This window comes from Ovis aries, chromosome 3 (genome assembly GCF_016772045.2).
Source record: "Ovis aries strain OAR_USU_Benz2616 breed Rambouillet chromosome 3, ARS-UI_Ramb_v3.0, whole genome shotgun sequence".
Lineage (NCBI taxonomy): Eukaryota > Metazoa > Chordata > Mammalia > Artiodactyla > Bovidae > Ovis > Ovis aries.
The window spans coordinates 73,598,343-73,619,786 of record NC_056056.1 but is presented as its reverse complement, the minus strand read 5'-3'; the positions used below and the strand labels follow the sequence as shown (position 1 = coordinate 73,619,786).

The 21,444-nt window shown below is 38.6% G+C and overlaps 1 protein-coding gene and 1 non-coding gene across 29 annotated transcripts in view; both read right to left on the bottom strand.

Annotated features, from left to right (window-relative positions):
* NRXN1 (neurexin 1) overlaps positions 1-21,444 on the bottom strand; it is a 1,208,609-nt gene that overhangs the window by 891,002 nt on the left and 296,163 nt on the right. The window lies entirely within an intron of this gene.
* Positions 5,564-5,635, bottom strand: TRNAS-GGA (transfer RNA serine (anticodon GGA)). The gene has a single exon. It is a non-coding gene; the product is annotated as a tRNA-Ser (tRNA).

Genomic DNA, 21,444 nt, shown 5'->3' with positions numbered 1-21,444 from the left:
TTAATATTATTTGAACTTGGTGAAAAGTATGTAAAATTTCTCCCTTCTGCTTTTCATATTTGGGGGGAAAAAGAAAGATTCTATTAGGGTTTTCAAGATGGCTAAGCTTGTAGAACAAAAATAAGAAGCAGGGATAAAATAAGCCTGAGATGGTATAATTCTCATGATTTTATATATCTTTACAGGAGAGGAACAGGTTTTGAGGAAATGGCAATGGGAAGTAGACGTGCTGAGCATGTTAAACAGGGAAGCAAAAACAAATGAGATGCGAGGTGCCCTCCATTAAGGCCAACACAAAAGGAGAAAAGAAAACGACAGAGTCAGGACAGCAGACAAATAACTAAGCCCTCTCAGTGCATCTTCGTTTGTAGTCCAGCCTGGTAGTGAAATGCCAGGGGCTCCGTCACCCACTTACAAGTTAGTTTCACATGATAGACTGTTATTATTAGCAGCATTATTATGACCATTTCCAGTTATCTCTACTCTTCTTATCTCCCTCCTGAAGCTGTTATAAGAGATTACTCAAAAAGGGAAGGAAATAAGTACCCAAAAAGGTTAAAGTAGGAAAAACAGCATGTTTTCAGAAAACTTCATAAAGACTGATGAAGCAGGGGAATAAAAAGAATAAAATGATTATATCATGTTCCATGTAGTCTGACAAGGTAATCCCTAAGTGGGAGAATTTCTTCTCAGCTGCAAATTTCTAGCTGTATATAGAGTGTGACTGACAAGCCACAAACATAAATTAGTGAAATCAAAAGGAAGCCATTTGGCAGCTCATTATTTTACCATTTGCTACATTTCAATAAATTCATGATGACAAGTTGAGGTTAGGGGGAATTCCTAAAGGCATTAATGTACTGGTTTAATTGAAGAATAAAATAATACTACCAGAGAATAAATGGCTTTAATAAACATATTGAATTAATATACCATAAAAGGAAAATAGGTGATTCATGCACTGTTCATTTGAGATTTCTTAAAGTATAAAAACAAAATTAGCCTTCTCTCTATAAAAAGATAAAGGAAATGCCATGTGGTGTTTTGGTAATCAGGCCTACTTGTGGGATCACTGATCTTCTGACTAGATATTAATCTTGCTTCTAAGTGATTTTACTATTATAGCATGCTCCTAGCTTAACTTACATATACATATATTCTCTTATTATTTATTAAAAATAAGTTTAGCTAACAATGTTATCTTGCACACTTAAACATCTGCTAAAAGGGTAAATCTCATGTAAGTATTCTTACCATAGTGAAAAAAAGTAAATTTGTAGGAAACTAAATTCATTATGCTACACTTACTAACACAGAGTGAGGAGACTCAGCCGCTTTTTTTTTTTAACCCAAACAATCAATTCCTTGCCCTCAAAACAGTCACAATTTTCTATATTTCTTACAAAATGGTATAGAATATGAATTACCAGGAAAATTTCCTCAATTGTCTATTTCACTTTGCAGTATGAACATAGCCTGTAATTATAACCATTAATTCAAAGGGAAAATGATTTAAATATATATCAGGCTAATGTGATTTAAGCATATTGTTTTGCTGTGGTTCCTTTCTGGGACTGAATATCAAGATGCAGTCCACTATGCTGAAAGCCTCTAGCTTTCCAAAAACTGAAAGCCTTCGCCAATGAATCACAACTGTTCTACCATATGCCTCTAAGTTCTGCCAAGTATTACCAGCCTGTTCTACTTTTAAGCAAATTTCATTATATTATAGCTCAGAGCAATGCTCATTAAAAAGTATTACTGAAAAATGTCAAGTTGTTTTTATATAGAAACTGGAATTTATTTTCTACTGAAACGTCAGCTATTAATTGAACACAAGACATTTGTAAAATAGTGGTCTCATTTGGCAAGTCACTTCAAAAATCTTCATTGTCTATCTTGACTGTGAGTGTTCAGTCTACGTTATGATTGTCTAAAGCATTTCCTGTCTTGCACCAGGTAACTTTCACTAGTATCTCCCACTGATGCAGATAAACCATGACCTTTCTGGAATCGACCTACTCTCAAATGGGTAGAAAACTTTTCCTTGTTTCTTCACAATCATATTCACATTCATCCTCTCCTTGACTGATTTGCTTTTTTTTTTGTCTCCCAGTCATAGCCTTCCAGATAACGTCATGTTGCAGTCATATTTTAGGTGACTATAAACTTTGCTATAGCTTATTTACTTTATATAGTATGATACAATCCAAATAAAGCTAGCCTAGAAATCTCACCTCCATAACTTTTAGTTGCAGTCATCCTTAAAAGTCACTTAACTTCATCTATAAAGTAGTGAATACATCCTCCCTTTTCTCTTAAATTCGGTTTGTGAACACAAGTCTGTAGTGCACGTTCAAACGTTCTGTATCCCATATACCACAAACACAAAGCCAGAGAGCTTCATTTTGAAGCACCAAACTCTTTCCTAAGGAACTGTTTCTTTTTCTCTTCAGATGGTAAAAACCCGCTGGCCATTGTCTGTGAGCCAAACATGATAGGATTAATCGTCATTGCCTACTGTAACTAGATTTAGCATTCTAGATCCAATGAAGATCCATAAAATGTCAGGCCTTAAACCAGGAGAAAAGCAAGATCTTCTTGTTTCCTCTGAGGAAAAAAGAATGTTTTTAATCCCCTGAAGAAAATCAGATATACTCAAATGGGGCCAAGTTATTTTCGTTAGCTTACATAAAAGCTAACAAAAACAACAATAGAAATATTTCAATTGTTCTTAAATCTTAGGCCAAATCACTCTGTGAAGATTTGTGGGGCTTTCCTAAATGTAAAGGACCAGACTAGCAGGGGAGCAGAATCATGCATTGAGGCTGCCCTTACTCTAACATACTACATTTTTATGCAGTAAAATCAGGATAAAATGGAAATCAAGGTCACTTTTGACATGATAGAAGTGACAAAAGAGGTATCTAGGGAAACAGCAAGGAACAGAATAGAGGTGGGATAAGAAAGCACATATTGTTCGTACTATTCATGTCCCATCACTTCATGGCAAATAGATGGGGAAACAGTGGAAAAAGTAGCAGACTTTATTTTTTGAGGCTCCAAAATCACTGCAGATGGTGATTGCAGCCATGAAATTAAAAGATGCTTACTCCTTGGAAGGAAAGTTATGACCAACCTAGACAGCATATTAAAAAGCAGAGACATTACTTTGCCAACAAAGGTCCATCTATGGTTTTTCCAGTAGTCATGTATGGATGTGAGAGTTGGTCTATTAAGAAAGCTGAGCACTGAACAATTGATGCTTTTGAAGTGTGGTGTTGGAGAAGACTCTTAAGAGTCCCTTAAACTGCAAGGAGGTCCAACCAGTCCATCCTAAAGGAAATCAGTCCTGAGTATTCATTGGAAGGACTGATGTTGAAGCTGAAACTCCAATACTTTGGCCTCCTGATGTGAAGAGCTGACTCATTTGAAAAGACCCTGATACTGGGAAAGATTGAAGGCAGGAGGAGAAGGGAACGACAGAGGATGAGATGGTTGGATGGCATTACTGACTCAATGGACATGAGTTTGGGTAAACTCTTTGAGTTGGTGATGGACAGGGAGGCCTGGCATGTTGCAGTCCATGGGGTCGCAAAGAGTTGGACACTACTGAGCTACCAAAGTAAACTGAGGAAAGAACAGGTCAACCTAATTTTTCTTGCTAAATTTTATGGAGAGACTTAACTGTAAGCAGAACTGGGAGCTGGGTATCTGTATAAAACCCTCAAGGCATTTTTTTTCACATTTTCTTTTGCTCCAATCTCTTTCCTCCCCACAGGGATCTTTCTCTAGTTATTGTCTATCTCCTTAGCAATGAGAGAAGGGAGGCTGGCCAAATAATCCATCATGAATCTGTCACCCCTATTCTCTAGGTATGGCTTCACCTAAAATAAGATTATAAGCATACAACTTTCAGTTCAGTTCAGTTCAGTTCAGTCGCTCAGTCGTGTCCAATTCTTTGCGACCCCATGAATCATAGCACACCAGGCCTCCCTGTCCATCACCAACTCCCGGAGTTCACACAGACTCACGTCCATCGAGTCAGTGATGCCATCCAGCCATCTCATCCTCTGTTGTCCCCTTCTCCTCCTGCCCCCAATACAACTTTACGTCTCACAAATACAGGGGTGACAAGGAAGCTCAGAGTAAAGTAGAGGGCACTCTGGCTGCCAGTATAGAAATTATGATCATTTAAATGTACTGAACCACATTTATTTAGAAAGAGCTCGAAGAGAATGATAAGAAAAACACTAAGACTCTACCAGACAAATAAGTACAATCAGTTTCAATAACCTATTAAGAGGTACTTATCAAGAGCCTGAAAATGTTCATACCCCTTATCCTATTAGCTCACACCAGGAAATCAGCCTAGAGAAACAGCATTTTCTGCACAAAAGTTTTACCGCAGAATTATTTAGAAAAGCAAAGCTTTGGAGAAAACAGAAATATCCAACAGTAGTAAAATAATACATCAGTAATAAAGAATAGGCAGTTAATTTTTTAAATATTTGTGTAATAGAAAAATATTAATATTTTGATATGTTAAGATCAACATGATCTCAAATGTTTGGTTTATGTTATACACATAGAAAGACTGAGGCATCAAATCAAGATCTAACAGTGCTGGAATTATAGTTACACTTCACTTTCCTCCTCTGAGCATTTTTTGTTTGTTCCTAATAAAATCAATAAATATTATATCATTGTAAAAATAATCCATACCTGTCGGGTATTTATGTGTTAAAATAGAAATCCTAATCTCTAGGAGGAAGTCTGAAAAATGGCTGTTCTGCTGGAGCAAAAGAATGCTTTAAAGAGAAGAAACATGGCATACTAATGTGAGAAAGTCTGTTTTGTTTTTAAATGGGATGGTTTTCTTGGTGACATGCTGAAGTCAGTCTTTTTCCTCTTGAATAACAGGATTTCTGTATTGAAGTGTTAGTATGAGGAGATGGCACCCCACTCCAGTGCTTTTGCCTGGAGAATCCCAGGGACGGGGAGGCCTGGTGGGCTGCCGTCTGTGGGGTCGCACAGAGTCGGACACGACTTAGCAGCAGCAGCAGCATGAGGAGACAAATAGTGCCTCTCAGATGTGCAGAGAAGCACATTCAGTAACCAACTACAGGATTCCACAGAAATTATGAAGCCCTCCATGCAAGTTCAGGTATGTGAGTCAAGCAGGAGCAGTTATAGAACAGCAAAGAAAGGGGTAAGGCAGACATACAGACCAACACGTAGAAGGTGATGACTACAGAAGATTAAAAAAAAAAAAAAAAAAGAATATGGGAAAGAAATAGTGCAGAAAGAAAAGGAGAGAAAGTTGATGATATTGTAACCAGATAGAATGTGGCATGTGCAAACGACACTAAAGAAACAGAGAATAAGTTTCATATCTCTCTTTATACATACAACATAAAGTAAAAGTAAAGTAAAGTCAAGTCACTCAGTCGTGTCCGACTCTTTGCGACCCCATGGACTGTAGCCTACCAGGCTCCTCCCTCCATGGGATTCTCCAGGCACGAGTACTGGAGTGGGTTGCCATTTCCTTCTTCAGGGGATCTTCCCAACCCAGGGATCGAACCTGGGTCTCCCGCATTCCAGGCAGATGCTTTAACCTCTGAGCCACCAGGGAAGCCCCTACATATAACATATTCCTCTATAAAAAGTTCTCAATGAAGCATTTAATTAAATATTGTTTGGTAACATGAGTAATACCCGGATATAGTCTAGTAATACCAGGCAAACCTACCAATTATCTCATCATTAAAAAATAAAACCCTAATGATGATGGTCTTTGAGGGGATATGCCCAAGAAAAAGTTGAAGAAGACATGACTACTGGAAGAGGATGCAACATGAGTTCTCACTATTCCCAAGAACTGGAACTTCTTTCAATATCAGCCCATAAGATCTCCTGCCACGCTCAGAAGGGAGAGGACAACAAACAGAATGACACCATCATCACTGTCTAACCTGACAGAATCTCTGTGCTTTTAGAATGGGATAGATAGCTCTCTTGTATTGCTTTATTGCAGAAGTGTCTAGAGTCTGCAGTTGGAGATTGGTGAGGTCCTTACCCATCTGAGAATTTCAAATTTCTCTTAAAAAAAAATGATAAACAGAAAGAGTTTAACAAATACAAGGACCAAATCCAACACTTCAAAGCAAATGCCCCTTTTCTAGATTCAAACATGTTGGATTTTCTTTTCTTTATGCTTCATGTCATTTCATGGCAAAGCTGCAACTCTGATGCTTAGAACTGTGGACATTTACTCTCTAGTTACCAAGATTAATTAGCTAAAAGATCAAATCTAGATGTTAATGAAAGTGAAAGGTTTATCTAACATTTAATGCCTCGGAATTTTATTCATTAAAGAGCAAGAAACAAAGGTTGATTATATCTTCCTTCTTATAAGCTATTTTAGAATAACCTTTATTCTGGCTTTTCTTCCCCCAGAAATGATTTATGTTGATAGCATTCTTTGCTGCTTCTTTGTTTCTCTTTCCAGAATAATATGACCATTTTTCCCCCTTTTGTCCACACTGGTTTTAGGCAGATCAACTTCACGTTAGGAAAAAAAACTAAAGGAAAAATCTCTTTTGAGTGCTCTCATTCATTTATCTTCACCAAACTAATCATAAAACTATGCTTCCAAGACAACCAGGTAATATGAGTTTGGTCTATTCCAGTGTGAGGATTCTTTCCAAGGCAGTTGGGAGCTAATTCACTAGGTCGATTGGTAAGTCAGGTCTTCATTCCATATGACTATGGCCGAAGGGAACATATCATAAAACTAAGCACAATGATTTCTAAGTTACTAAATAGTGTGAGGATTATCTTCAAAGCAAAAATTTAAAAAAAAATCAATCAGCATAAATAAGGGAGCAATGGTGTGCACAGGTGACTTTTAAACCAGAAAATAGTTTTCAATAATTTCATTAGGGATAAAGGGACAAATTTGGGATGTGGGATTAACAGATAAAACTACTATACGTAAGACAGATTAGTAACAAGGATTTGCTGTGTAGCACAGGGAGCATTGGACATCCATAGTGGCTCAGCAGTAAAGAATCCACCAGCAATGCAAGAGACACAGAAGACTTAGGTTTGATCCCTGGGTTGGGAAGATCCCCTGGAAGAAGAAATGGCCAGTATTCTTGCTGGGAAAATCCCATGGACAGAGGAGTCTGGTGGGCTGCAGTCCACAGGGTTGCAAAGAGTCAGACAGCTGAGCTCGAGCACAGGGAATTATAGTGAATACTTCAATAAATGAACAAATAAATCTCATTGTAAAAAAGTCACCTTTAATAGTGAAATATTGGGGTTAAATCACATGTTGCCTATATATTTCAAGATAAGAACGAATACCACTTATACAAGTATTTGTTTAAGAGCAGAATTTGTAAATGCTACAGTGCATTCAGTACAATGTCCTGCTGACTAGTCAGAAGTGGAGCTGATGGGAGCCTGGCACTCAGATTTCCTGAGCTCTGAGGTTTCACATTTTGGAATGTGTTCTACATAAGGAATATGTCTTCTCAGCCTAGGCTTCTAGTTAACTTACCCATATCAAGAACACTGGGATAAAATAAGAGGCATTGGGTGAGAAGTCAGTCACCAATTTTGTCACCATTTTGGCACGATTCAGGAAAAATCAATCAGTCTGCATGTTAGCTACTGAATCTATCAGATAAGATAAGCAAACAGGAGGGAAGAATTCAATGAGACTGCACAACAAAGTTCACTGGAAATAATGTATTGTGAAAGTTCAAGACACAGTTATGAAAGCACTAATATATCAGGAACATTGGTAAACTTCAGAATAATTCCTTGTGGTCTATTTTTGCTTTAGTTAAGGAGATATGGGTAAATATGTTTATGAAATTTCATTCTGTGGATAGCAGAGATGGGGACACCAGTACCAAGAGTTTTATTAATTAATCTGGAACTTTCCCAGACCAGTATTGAGCACTATCAATCTAACTGACCTGTGTGTGGGGGCTAAGTCACTTCAGTCGCATCCAGCTCTTTGCAACCCTATGGACTATAGCCTGCCAGGCTCCTCTGTCCATGGGATTCTCCAGGCAAGAATACTGGATTAGCAAGAATCCTTCCATCTCAGGGATCAAACCTGTGTCTCTTATGTCTCCTGCATTGGCAGGTGCCATCTGGGATCAAACTAACTGACCTGGGTTTCATTTACTTAATGAACACCTGATAACGGTCATCAGAATGAGGATCATTCCCAGAGCCTATCCAGCACCGCCAGTTAATTGGAGGAAGGGCATTCTCCCCTTACCAAGTCTCAGGAAGCTGTCTCTAAGAGAATTATAGCTTTGGTACAAGTAGATAAACTCAGATTACGCTTCAGGAAACTCTATTTAGTGGTGACTGTATATAGGTCATTAAAAAAAAAGTCTCCCTGCACACAGCCTGATCCTGTACTACTCAAACACATCAATAGTTATGATTCATTACTCTTCAAAGGTCTCATGTTGGTGCTCAATATTCCACTGGGAGCTTGGAATGAATCTGTCCCTTCACTGAGTTATTAGACAAGTTTCAACACATATTTTCATCAGCATGAGAGAGTCCAGAAAACCCAGCTTCTGTAAATTCAGAGAAGGAATCTTGTATTTTACAGCACATGGAAAGGGTGTTAGTCACCATTATTTGTTTCAACTGCAGGCCTCTGATCAAGCCCCTGTTTTCTCTGTTTCCCTTATCCCTACTAGTAAAATCTTACCTATTCCCTGCACCTAGTTGGAGTCCCTTTAGGAAGACTCCTCTAATGAGCATTTGCAGTTAATAGTACTGTACCATGTTAATTTCTTAGTTTTGATAATTATACTATAGTTCTGCAAGATGTTAACTTCTGGGAAACTAGATGAAGGATGAAGTGTGTACATGCTGAGCCGCTTCAGTTGTGTCCAACTCTTTGTGATCTTTTGGACTATAGCCACCAGGCTCCTCTATCCATGGGACTCTCCAGGCAAGAATACTGGAGTGGGTTGCCATGTCCTTCTCCAGAGGATCTTCCCAACCCAGAGACTGAACCTTTGTCTCTTATGTCTTCTTCATGGGCAGGCAGCTGAATGCTGAAGAATTGATGCTTTTGAATTGTGGTGCTGGAGAAGACTCTTGAGAGTCCCTTGGACTGCAAGATCAAATCAGTCAATCCTAAAAGAAATCAACCCTGATTATTCATCAGAAGGACTGATCCTGAAGCTCTAATACTTTGTTTGGCCACCTGAGGTGAAGACCCAACTCATTGGAAAAGACTGCGATCTGGGAAAAATTGACGGTGAGAGAAGTGGGAGACAGAGGGTGAGATAGTTGGATGGCATCACTGACTCAATGGACATGAGTTTGAACAAACTCCAGGAGATAGTGAAGGACAGGGAAGCCTGCTGTGCTGGAGTCCATGGGGTTGCAAAGAGTCAGACAAGACTGAGCAACTGAACAACAACAATGAGGGGCCGTCTCTCCTTTCATGGGCTTTATAAAGCTGCTATGAGGCTGATTTCCCCACTTAAATCACCTCTATTTCTGCAGCTGCTTTTTTGCTAGGTTATCATGTACTCTAACCATACTTACCCTCACCCTGCACCCTGTCTTTAAAAAGAAAAAATGTTTCTGAGGCCCTAAATACCTATCTCAGATACCAACAGTTTAAAAACCAAAACAAGAGAAAACCTGTAGCTCATTAAGCAGTGACTTTCAATTGTGTGTGCCTATGTGGAGGGGACTGATGGGACCTCAAATCTCTAAGGCAGGTGAAATAGGCGCGGCGGGTGGGGCATGCGTAACATGACATGTCCTTTCCTGGCCGCCTTACCTGGAGGCGAGCTTCTCTGCTCAGAGTCCTTATCTCTGTTTATTCACACTGTGCCAGTCTCTGAAAGTTCTTATATTTCATTCAACATTCTCCCAACTGCTATTCCCAACTATCGTCCTAATCGTGACCACAACCAGCCAACCAACTCTCTACCTTGCTTGCTGAGTGATCTTTGAAAATGCAAGTCCAAGTCTGTCATAAGTCCTTTGGTATTAAGTCCTACAGTGTCTCTCCATCCACTTTTTACTAAAGTCCAAGCTTCTCAGCACCACAGAGGCTACCACTTCTGTTCTGACCTTTCTAGCCCCTACTCTCCCCATCCTCTGAGCGCCTCCTCTTTCCCTAGCCCAGCTCTTGTCCTGCAGAATTGTGTGCACTTCTCTAAATGGTACTGGTCATTTCTTTGGAGCTTGTGCACAGGCCATTCTTCCTGGCTAACCCTTGCTCTACCTTGCCTGACTAAATAGGCCACTTAGCTTCTGCTCTTTAAGGCCCTCTTCCTTATCACTTTCTCCCAGTGGCTTCCTTTGACCTCAGAAGGGCTTTTCAGAGGCCACCCTTTCCTTTTCCTTTAGTATTAAATCACCATGATCCTTATCACAATTTATCACACACTAATTACCTGTTTAGCTTCTGTCACCATCTCACATCTCACTGGACTATCAGCTCTCCAAGCCAAGGAAGGTGTTTTATTAGCTGTTTTTTGTTTTTCTTTCCTTGCTTTTTTCTTTTTCCCCTTTGGTATGCTCATTGTCTGGCATTGCCTTCAGCACTAGGGAATGACAGAATGAACATGAATGGATGAATGAAAAGGTATTTCAAAAAGCCACAAAAAGTAAAATGAGTCTGTACACTATAATGGAATGATTATGAAACTACACCCAGCAGTTTTGTGAATCTCCACAAACCAAACTGCTTTAGTGCCAGCTTATCCAGTTTTGTAGTAAGATTATTAATATCACTCTTTACCTACTTCTCAAAGTTTCTGTGAGAACAGACTAGTGTCTGTAATTAAAAGCTATATGATGTTACTATTAACTAATCTCAACTGGTTACTTCATTTCCTGATTGTCCCACACATTCCCTGGACCATAGGTTTTCAATTGCAGGGTCAGAGAGAGCTGGAATCAGGTCTGTCTGATATTTTATTAAAAATTATTTCTTATTTAACTTTTATAGATGCCATTTTTTCCCATCTGTGAAATAATGATGACTTTGCTATTGGTTTTTGTGGCTATTACTCAAAAAACTAAGATCACGGAATCCAGTCCCATCACTTCATGGCAAATAGATAAGGAAACAATAGAAACAGTAAGAGACTTAACTTTCTTGGGCTCCAAAATCACTGCAGATGGTGACTGTAGCCATGAAATTAAAAGACACGTGCTCCTTGGAAGAAAAGCTATGACAAACCTAGACAGCACATTAAAAAGCAGAGACGTTACTTTGCCATCAAAGGTCCATCTAGTCAAAGCTATGGTTTTTCCAGTAGTCATGTACGGATGTGAGAGTTGGACCATAAAGCAAGCTGCGTGCCTAAGAAGGTGCTTATGAACTATAGTGTTGGAGAAGACTCTTGAGAGTCCCTTGGACTGCAAGGAGATCCAAGAAGTCAGCCCTAAAGGAAGTCAGTCCCGAATATTCATTGGAAGGACTGATGCTGAACCTGAAGCTCCAATACTTTAGCCACCTGATGTGAACAACTGGCTCATTAGAAAAGACCCTGATGGTGGGAAAGAATGAAGACAGGAGGAGAAGGGGATGACAGAGCATGCGATGGTTGGATGGCATCATCAACCTGATGGACATGAGTCCGAGCAAGCTCCAGGGGTTGGTGATGGACAGGGAAGCCTGGAGTACTGCAGTCTACAAGGTCAAAAAGAGTCAGACACGACTCACAACTAAGCGACTAAACTGGCTGAACTGATGGGTAATACATATAAAATACATACCTTAATTAATGCCAAACACTAATAACAGCTTAAGTAAATGATTCTTCTTCCTCTTCAAAGTATTATATTATAGTTGGTGCCTAATAAATACTTGATGCATTAAAATTAACTAGCTAAAAATGTTTTAATATCTAGGAACCAAATTTCTAATTTTGCTTCTCAGCCAACATACAAAGGATGGAAAGGAAGGAGCAAGACACAGAAAGATTAGTTTTCCTTCAGCACATGTCAGAGTTCCCTACTTTTGTCTTGTAACTCTGCTGTTGAAGGTGATATTTCATTCTATGAAGTCGGTTATGAGATTTCCTATACAGGGTAATGAAAAAGCCTGTAACAGCTAGTGACCTGCCTTCCCTGCTGTTTCCTCCACAGAATAATCTTGCCATAAAAAATAAAGGGGACATCTCCTTTTATTGAATTATGACAAATTTTCAACTGACTTGGAACTTAGGAGTGTCCTACTTTCCCCTCCAATGACTCTCCTACTGAGATGACACGTGACACATCCCAGGGAAGCGTCAGAACTAAAGAGAAGGTTCAGACTGTGCCACATCCATCACACTTCCTTTTGCTTTAGGAAGAACCGACCTTCCCCGTCATCACCTCAGTCTGTCTCTCTCTGTTCTCAGGATTCTTTTATTCCTCTGGCTAAGAGGAGATTTACAGGCAAAAGCCCATGCAGAGCAGCAGAGACACCAAATATCTCCCTCCTCTCTCTTTCCCTCCCTATAAATGGGTCTATATATTTCTATTCATACAATATATATATGCAATATATATAATATCAACTATGTGCCAGCCACTGGGCAAGAAACAAAGCCTGCCCCTGTGGAATTATGGGAGAAGATGACATACAGCAAATGTGTTCCTAAATAATTCTAAGTTGAACAAATGACAACCAAATCACATTTTAAATCTGCCAGTAATACACAATCTCTACAACTGAGTTTTACAAACAATATTCTTTTTGGAGACTGGCAGTCCTTTAGCACCCATCTCAGCTCCAGCTACAGAAAAGCTGAAGATGAGAACTGCACTGAACATTTACTGTGTACCAGAAACTCTGCAATGTCCTTTTCAGGTGGCTGTCACTGACGCACAAAAATGCCTACATGATAGCATGCTTATCATTATACCAATTTTACAGATGAGAACACTGAGCACTTGAACACTAAGCCCAAAGTCATACTGTTAGTAGATGGCCTTGAACTCAGGCACCCAGGCTGCAGAGCATGTGTGCACAGATAGACTATGGCATATTGTCTGCAAAGGTGGTTCATTGAAGGAGTGAATAAATGAGCATCATGAACCTGAAAATCAAATCACACAAACACAACTCAGGATCAATAAATTGACAAAATGCTCAAGAGCTTGATTTGTTGTATTCCTAATTTTTCAGTAAATGACAGAAATAAGCCCCTCATCCCCTAAGAGAAGCACAGCTGTAACCGTTCCTGCTGAAGGTATGAATCCTGTGTTTATAAATTCAAAGAGAACTTCTCTCAAAGGTCAACTGTCTGTAGGTTGCTATTGTGATTGATTAAACTACCGAGACACCTGGTAACTTCCTGCTTCTCCTTGTTTCAAAATATAGATTTGTGGGGAAAACACAGGTATCAGATGAGCTCCTAGGAAAACTATTTCTGACAAACCTAGAGATAAATTCTTTCCATGAGAGTAATTTAACTATCCTGAAGGACACAGGAAGCAAAATATTTATTTGAGGTGGAAAAAATTACATTATTTCCTTCTCCTATTTTAGTAGACTTTATCAGGTTTTCCTGTGTCCATAACTCTGTTTACTTTAAAAGAGAGAGAACCTAAACTTTCTAGAATGTAACATAACTTCACTAAGTTAACCATGAGGAAATGTAGCCTTAGAGGGAGAGTGAGGAGGGAAGGGAATCCTCTCAGACATAAGGGAGACAAGTGCAAGCTGTCAATTGGAAAGGAAAAGTATAATCTCCTAGGGGCATATCTATCCTTTCTCATTTCTACTTATTTTCTTGTCATTACCACTCAAGGGAACGGGGAAGTAGAAGACATCCTGCCAAACAATGCTGTAGTACCAACTGCAGGCTGGTGATTGTAACTGCATTCAGTAGCCTATATACAGATTCAAGGGAGGGGCGTACTGAGGAGACAATGCATATAGGATACCAGATAATGATGTCTCTGCATGTAGTGACAAAGCCAACTGGAACCCATGTATTCAGAATAGCAAGGAACCTGAACAGTATTTCAGCCATGCTTCTTGGAAGAATCTTATAAAAATCTGAGTATCAGAGTGGAGGGTTTCAGAGGTGGAAGCAGGTGAAAACAATAATAAAAACAGAATGTTTTAAGCTTTCAGAAGCTCAAGAGAGCAGAAGATATTATGAGACAGGAATGGAAAGATACCGACATATAAAAAAGATGTGAACTAGCAATATCTTTGATTCTTTGCCATTGATCACATGAGAAATCAAAGTTAACAGTCTCATGTGTCTTCTACCCAGAGGGAGGAAGGAAATTTTGAATGACCTGGACTTTTTTATCTGGGCAGATAATTAGACAATTAGAGCTCATCATGAGCTACAACAAACCTCTCGACTGTCATGAATCACAGTCATGCTCAATTTAAAAGAAGCTTCATAAGAATGAACTGCTTTTTAAAGAATATATTGCTTTCACATTTCTTCCAGGAACCACAGAAATTAGGAAGAACTAGGGAAGAGAGATTTCTATCCATCAAAAAGAACAGAAATATTTAACGTGCTTGGCTAAGCGTCTTCCCTGTGATTTATGGATTGAGGTACTGCTTACATGGATGCGATGGGGTTGAGGAGAGGAAACTGAAATTGTGATCTGAGAAGCACCTATAACAGAGGCACAAAAACTGCCTATGAAAATGCATATCCTGGCTAATCCTAAAATACTGACTCTCAGAAAAAAGCCCTCCAATTTTTTATTTTTAAAAAATCTCCCTCCCCAGGGACTGACAGCATCCTTAAGTGAAGCAATAGAGGGCAGAAAAATCCACATGGGTAGATGGGGTAGGCAACACAGGGTTACAGGTGTCCTTAGAAACCGAACAAGGCTACAGGATTTAACAAAGTTACATAATACTTCTAGTGTTAATAATGGAATATGCTAGAATTAATCTCACATGGAACGAGATGACATCAGTTAACATGGTTTGTCATTGCCTAATCTCACCCATGAACTTTTTAAGGGCATTTCTTTTGGATGAACTCTCACGATTAGATAAACTCCACAAAACCTGGTCACCATGGTCACCAAATGGGGTCAATTATCGGAACTCTATTATTTCTGCAGATATGCAGATTATAAGGGCCCTCATACTGGACAGGGTAGAAAGTCCAGCATCACTAAACATTCAGCAATATACTAATTAGTGAAATTCATAACTGAATAAAACAGTACTGGGGGATTTATCTAAAGGAATGAACCAATACCTTTGCCCATAACCAGCCATTTCAAGGATGGGAAAACCACTGAAAAACACCTGAGTAAAAGTAAAGATAATTAAATAACTTGAATACAATGACTAGACGAAGGACTTCTGGGTTTTGAATATCCTGAGAATTTGGGCAACTACATCAGTTAATTTCAAGGAGCCCACAAGCTGACAACAGCTGTCCAGGGAATTTCTATAAGTCCTGCCTAGTCAAAGTTGAGAGATAACACAGCCATCACAGCCACAGGGGAAAATGTATGAGCACTTTAATAGTATCCGCCTTAAATACTAAATTTAAAAATGACCTAGGTTGTACAGTGGTATGTGTTTTCAAAGGTACTACTCTAGTTAGCTTCACACAATAATACATCTTTATTATCCCAGCATCTTGTACCATAATCACTGTTATATTTTCTCCCCCTAATAAATTGTAAACTTGACTATAGAAGGAATGAACAAATTTTAAAATCTAAAGTGTCCAGTATTTGGGTAACATTATAGTACACCTCAAAAAGTCCTTCTAAATGTTTATTTGGTGAAGAAGATTTGTATCAGACATTTCAATGAACATGAATGTAGTAACTACTAGTTTTCTGGCACTAGGCTAAGGCAGTGGGGACAAAAACATGAATAGAAAATAGTTCCTGCCCTTGAGAAGGTCACAGTCTAGTAGAAAAGAAAATCTCTGAATGCATTACAATATTATGGTAAATATCTTTGCTAAACAACAAATATTCCTTGAAAATGAACAGTTCCTTGAATAACGCATTCAGATTTTCATGTTTGTTTGAATTTAACTATGCAATGTAATTTATATTATTAATGCATTCTAACTCTGGGCCATACATGTAATACAAATAGTAGAATGTAATTAAAGCTTGTTTTATTATAAATATGCCCAAGTATATAGCTGCACACTAAAGAAACACTGAAAGAATTCAGATTTATAATTCAGATTTATAATTGTGAGTGTTGAATTATATCAGGTAGTATAATTCTGGCTTATAATTTATTATACTCTCATTTGTTGATATAAAGACAAATTATTTTTTAAAAACACTAACTGTACTTCTAATTCTTAACATGATTTCTTCCCTGAATTTCTGCCCAGACCTGGGGGTTGTGCATTTTCAGAAATGTGCACCCAACTCCTTTTCTCATGAATCTGATGTGAGAAGGAGTGTTGAGACCATTGTTTGGGATTCTCTGAAGTCTTTTTCTTACCAAGTGTAAGACGTATGTGAAATGTTCTAATGAAAATGGTATTGAGCTCAGACATAAGGAGGTAAAAATCTTAGCTGAAAATGGTAACTAACAGAAAAAATAACTAACAGATAATTTCAGACAAGAAGCCAATATTTTTTAGGCTCTGTTCCTTTATAACAGAAAAGCACTTAACTAGAAAGTCTCTAATGTCATCTCTTGCTTTAAGACTCAAGGATTCATTGATGAGCAGTATCCTCAGAGATTTTACATGAGAGAGACAGCTGGTTACAGCTAGGTCATTGAGAATCTAGTGAGACTCACATACTGAGAATCCACAGCTCCCTCAGCTTCACACCCATCAGCCACTCTCTCATCCAATTCCCAAAAGGCATTTGGATTCAGGAATCTCAGCTAGCAAAGCAACAAGCACAGCAAACAACAACCACACGCATCCACCAATAGCCTGAACTTGACGACCAAACCTTCTGTTGGGATTTTTAGGACATGGTCTCAGCTATCTAGCTTCCTGGAAATAAAGTGGGTGGCAAGCGCTAAGAAATTAAGTTTCCCTAAAAACAGGTAGAGGAAAAACCGTAAATTTTTATTTCACATCAATTTTTAATGTTTTGGCATAGATGGGAGATATACCTACGGTTTCTACACTCTGCTTTATTAACTTTTTTTTAATTTCATGGATCATATTTCAGATTTATTCAGGTGTATACACTGATCGTGACACTCCTCTGCATACTTTTTTTTTTTTTTCGCTGCACAGCATGTAGGATCTTAGGTCCCCCACCAGGAACTGAATCCACATTCCTTGCATTGGAAAGATTGGAACTGAATCCAGTCTTAACCACTGGACCACCGGGAAGACCCTGGGTTCAGCTTTAGAGATGCCCCTTTTCCATACTGTCACTCAGTTATCTTGCATTAGACAGAACCAAAGCTATTTCTTCCAATTCTACAAAGCAGCTCCTGAAATCTGCAGTTAAGTAACAACAGGCCAAAGCAAGCCTACTGGATCACAGATGGGTTATCCAACTCAATCACAGACATTCCCTAATTTCTAGCAAGGAAACCTGCTATCTCTTCTAATGCACCAACATCATTCTCTTGGGGCAAGGTCTGGTTTCTCTGGGTATCTTATTTGTAGACATATTATAAATTTTTGTAAATGCAAATATAGTAAAAAAAAAACAACAACAAATAATGCAGAGTGGTGTGTTTAAAGAGATGAAGTGAGAAATTGCTTCCTCTGTATTTATTTTCCCAAGGTTTCTCATCCCTTTGCAGAATGAGATTCCAGCTTTAGAGACATTAAGAAACCAGTAACCATGGGACACGTTGCCTGGAAATAGCCTGATTACAACCAACTCACTCAGCTATGAGGAAATTCTAACCTGACCCTTTAGGACCATTTGTCAAGCCTTATTATGATGATAAAGAAAATTTATACTTTTGTAAAGCCTTCAAAAATTATTGCCATGAAACTGAGAAATCTGGGCATCTGCTTTGGGGAAGAAATGGGAAGTTAATATGACCATCCAGCGTCAAAATTTGACAGCCAGGACAAAAATAAAGAAAAATTAGTCCAGCACCATGCAAAGGATTCAGAAATGAAAAACCCAGACCCAACGCTGAGCAAATCATGTCTGGGAATTGTACTGTCTGCCATGGGGGTTAGAAGCCAAGGCAGTCAGAAAGTCACTAATAAAGGGCATTTGTATTCTGCAGCAATGCTGCTTAACTTGTACTTCCCTGTACATCTACTGCAGAACTTTCAATCAGATGCTGCCATTAACAGCTGCTTTGAAACATACACCAGTTGGTTCTGTGGTGCCCTGACAGTTGGACAAGATTTGTCAGGGAAATCACATTACAAAAACATTGCACAAGTTTAGCAAAATCTAAGAATGTCTACACAATTTTTAAAAATCATTAATGATCAGTCTCAGAAAATAAGACTTTTTTTTTCACTTTAGTGGAATAATGTTTTACAGCCCCATGACTATGTGCATATGTGTGTGTATAATTATAGATAGATAGCTAAACATATAAATAGATTTTTATTCATTCAACATAGGGGGATTTCTAACGACACAACAGAGAATCCTGGTTCCACTAAAAGATTTATCTTGCTCTTGATCCACTCAAGTTACATTAGACTATGGTGCATCTCACAGGACAGCTCAGATGTGGCCTGGCATCCACCTTAACACATGCTTTGCCATCGCTTAAATCAATGATCAATTTCTAGGCACATCTATTACACCCTGACTGGAATATAGGTATACTTCCCTGGTGGCTCAGACAATATAAGGACACATGTTTCAGCAAAACTCAACTACTGCTGCTTTGAACTAAATTATGTTATCTCAGTTGTAGGAAATGGATGTGATCCATTCGTTAACTGTAGGTAAATGCTCAATACTTGAGAGCAACAGAGAATTGTGTAGAGTGAAGTTCCTAGCTTAAATTGAGCTGTAAGTGTCAATGAAAGTAAACAAATTTTGCTTTGAAAGGACTGTTTCTCAATCCTTCACACATCCATAGCACTCCTGAATATGGTTCCAGGCTACAGTGCTGGCTCTCTAGACTCCAGGCTTCAGGGAACATGCCTTGATTTCATGTGAAGCCTTGGTACGTATCTCAGTCCTAGCACTCAGTGGATACTCATGAAACCTCTGCTGAACTGAATCAGGCACCATTATCATCAAAGTAACAGACTACGCAATTATAGAGCTGACCCAGATAGACATGAAAAGAAAAGGAGGCTATAGATTGCTCTAAACAGATGTAAGGATGATGGTGGGAGATTACATGGGAAAACAAAGTAAGCCACTACAAGAAACTTTCTGTTGATTTTCAGTTTCTATTTTCACCACCCCATGTCATTCACACCATATATTATTGTCAGAATAATTCTCTCCAAACACAAAATCCCAATACTACTCAGGTGCTAAAGAAAATAATGTATGCATAAATGACTGCATAAAAAGACTTCCGTTCACAAGCAACTTACAAATTGGTTGCCTAGATGGAAATAACACATGATGTTTTTAAGAAAATATGGGTTGAAAGAAAAGTTCAGTGTGAGTTGAACTGTACATAGAAGTTGCCAAGGGAAGAAGGGATTTGAATCAGGTCTATTCATTTTAATGAATAAAAGGCTCAAACTTAGGCTAATCCCAGTTAGGCAAGAAACATAATCAAAACATAAAGATAAGAATTTGAATAGTACATTAGGAAAGATACGAAGATACATTGGGAGATAGATCACTGATAAGAATATGAGTTTTGATTTGAATCTTGGATTGTATGAAGTATATCTTCCCATGAAGAAAGTATTTAAAAGGATGTTATGAGTCGCCAGGAATGGCTATTTGTGGATGAGGCTGCATTTGGGATGAACCTAGGACATTCATTTATTCACCAAATATTTTTTGAGCACCTATTATGAATTATTCACTGGAGATAAAGCAAAAAACAGAGAGAATCTCTGCCCTGATAAAACTTACATGGAGGAGGGAGGGAGGGAGGGCACAGATGAAAACAAAATAGACAAGTAAGCAGATAATCAAAGGTCAGCTAGTAATAAACACTTAAAGTAGGGTATGCATCTCAGAGAATAGGTAGGGGGAAGCTGTATTTTCAAATATTAAAATTTTATCATCCTCCTAAATAGCTAGTATAGATACGAGCATGTAATAGACAATAAAGCAATGCGGGCTGACTGGGGTACTGCCAAGTTGACTAAGATTCTTGGGCTTAATGAGATGCAAACTTTCTCCAAATCAGATCTACAGGAAATGAGTCAGCATTCCCTGATATTCATGCCTAATACACAAAAGGTTGGGCCCAACCCAACCTAACCTAAAAGATGAGGATTTCTGAAATAGGCTCCATCAGTATACAAAGGCTGTACTATAGCAGCAGTTTTTCCACATCATTTAGAGCAAGTTGCTGATAGAGAACAAGAAATATTCATTAAATATTTGTTAAATATTTATTATCCTTGTGTTATAAAGACTAAAATAATAAACGATGCTCACAATATTGACTTTCCCATTTAAAAAATTACACTCAAAAGTCAGAAAAAAGATCAGGGGGGTAATGATATCGGAATGCACTTGGCTTTATGAAAAACTTACATAGACGTTCAGGGGCTCCTGTGACACGTGGAACCTGAATGAAAGGAAGGCTGCTTGTGTAAATGTTCAGGCTGTCATGGCTCTGAGCTCCTTTCAGAGCAAGACATATGAATGTGATTTTCCCATCACAGCGCCTAATTGGTCCTGACTCATCTTTAGTCATTGGTTGAATTTTCCATATCACCAATATTATCCCTCAAATATAGTCTGATGCTCACACAGTAAAAATTTCTGTGCACAAAACTAGCTGGTCCAAGTGGGAAAGAGCAGTGTGAGGTGGCTATATTTGCACTGTGACTTCTCTAACTTAATGCCTATATAGGTAGTGGGTGTTCTGTTAGGCATAGCATAAAGAGGTTAATTCAATGCCCTACAAACAGCGACAGCTGGAGAACCCTATCCTTATACTGTCAAATAAAGAGCAGTTCAATTACTTGATAAGATGAAGGCAGCACTTTCCTCTCTCACTGTGCCCCATTTCTGCAGGAAGTTTATTAGTGAAATGTACTGTTAAATCCCAGCTATACACTGGAGAACAGCTACTTCACCTGTTTCACTTCCATTACCCAGGAGAATATCTTGTTTCTACAATATTACAGCAATTTGAACTCTACAGTATTTCAGTCCTTCTCAACTTAGTTCTTGTTAGCACCATCCCTTAATCCCCTGAGAAAACCCCTTGCTCGAGAAATCTTGTCTTCAACTGCCTCAACCTTGGTCCAAAGGACCTCTCTTTGTTCATAGCTCTTGACATTCATTATTATCTGCCAATGAAACACAGTGTATAAGGAGTTAAATGTTTTCACAAGCAAACCTATGTTCCTTTCCCTT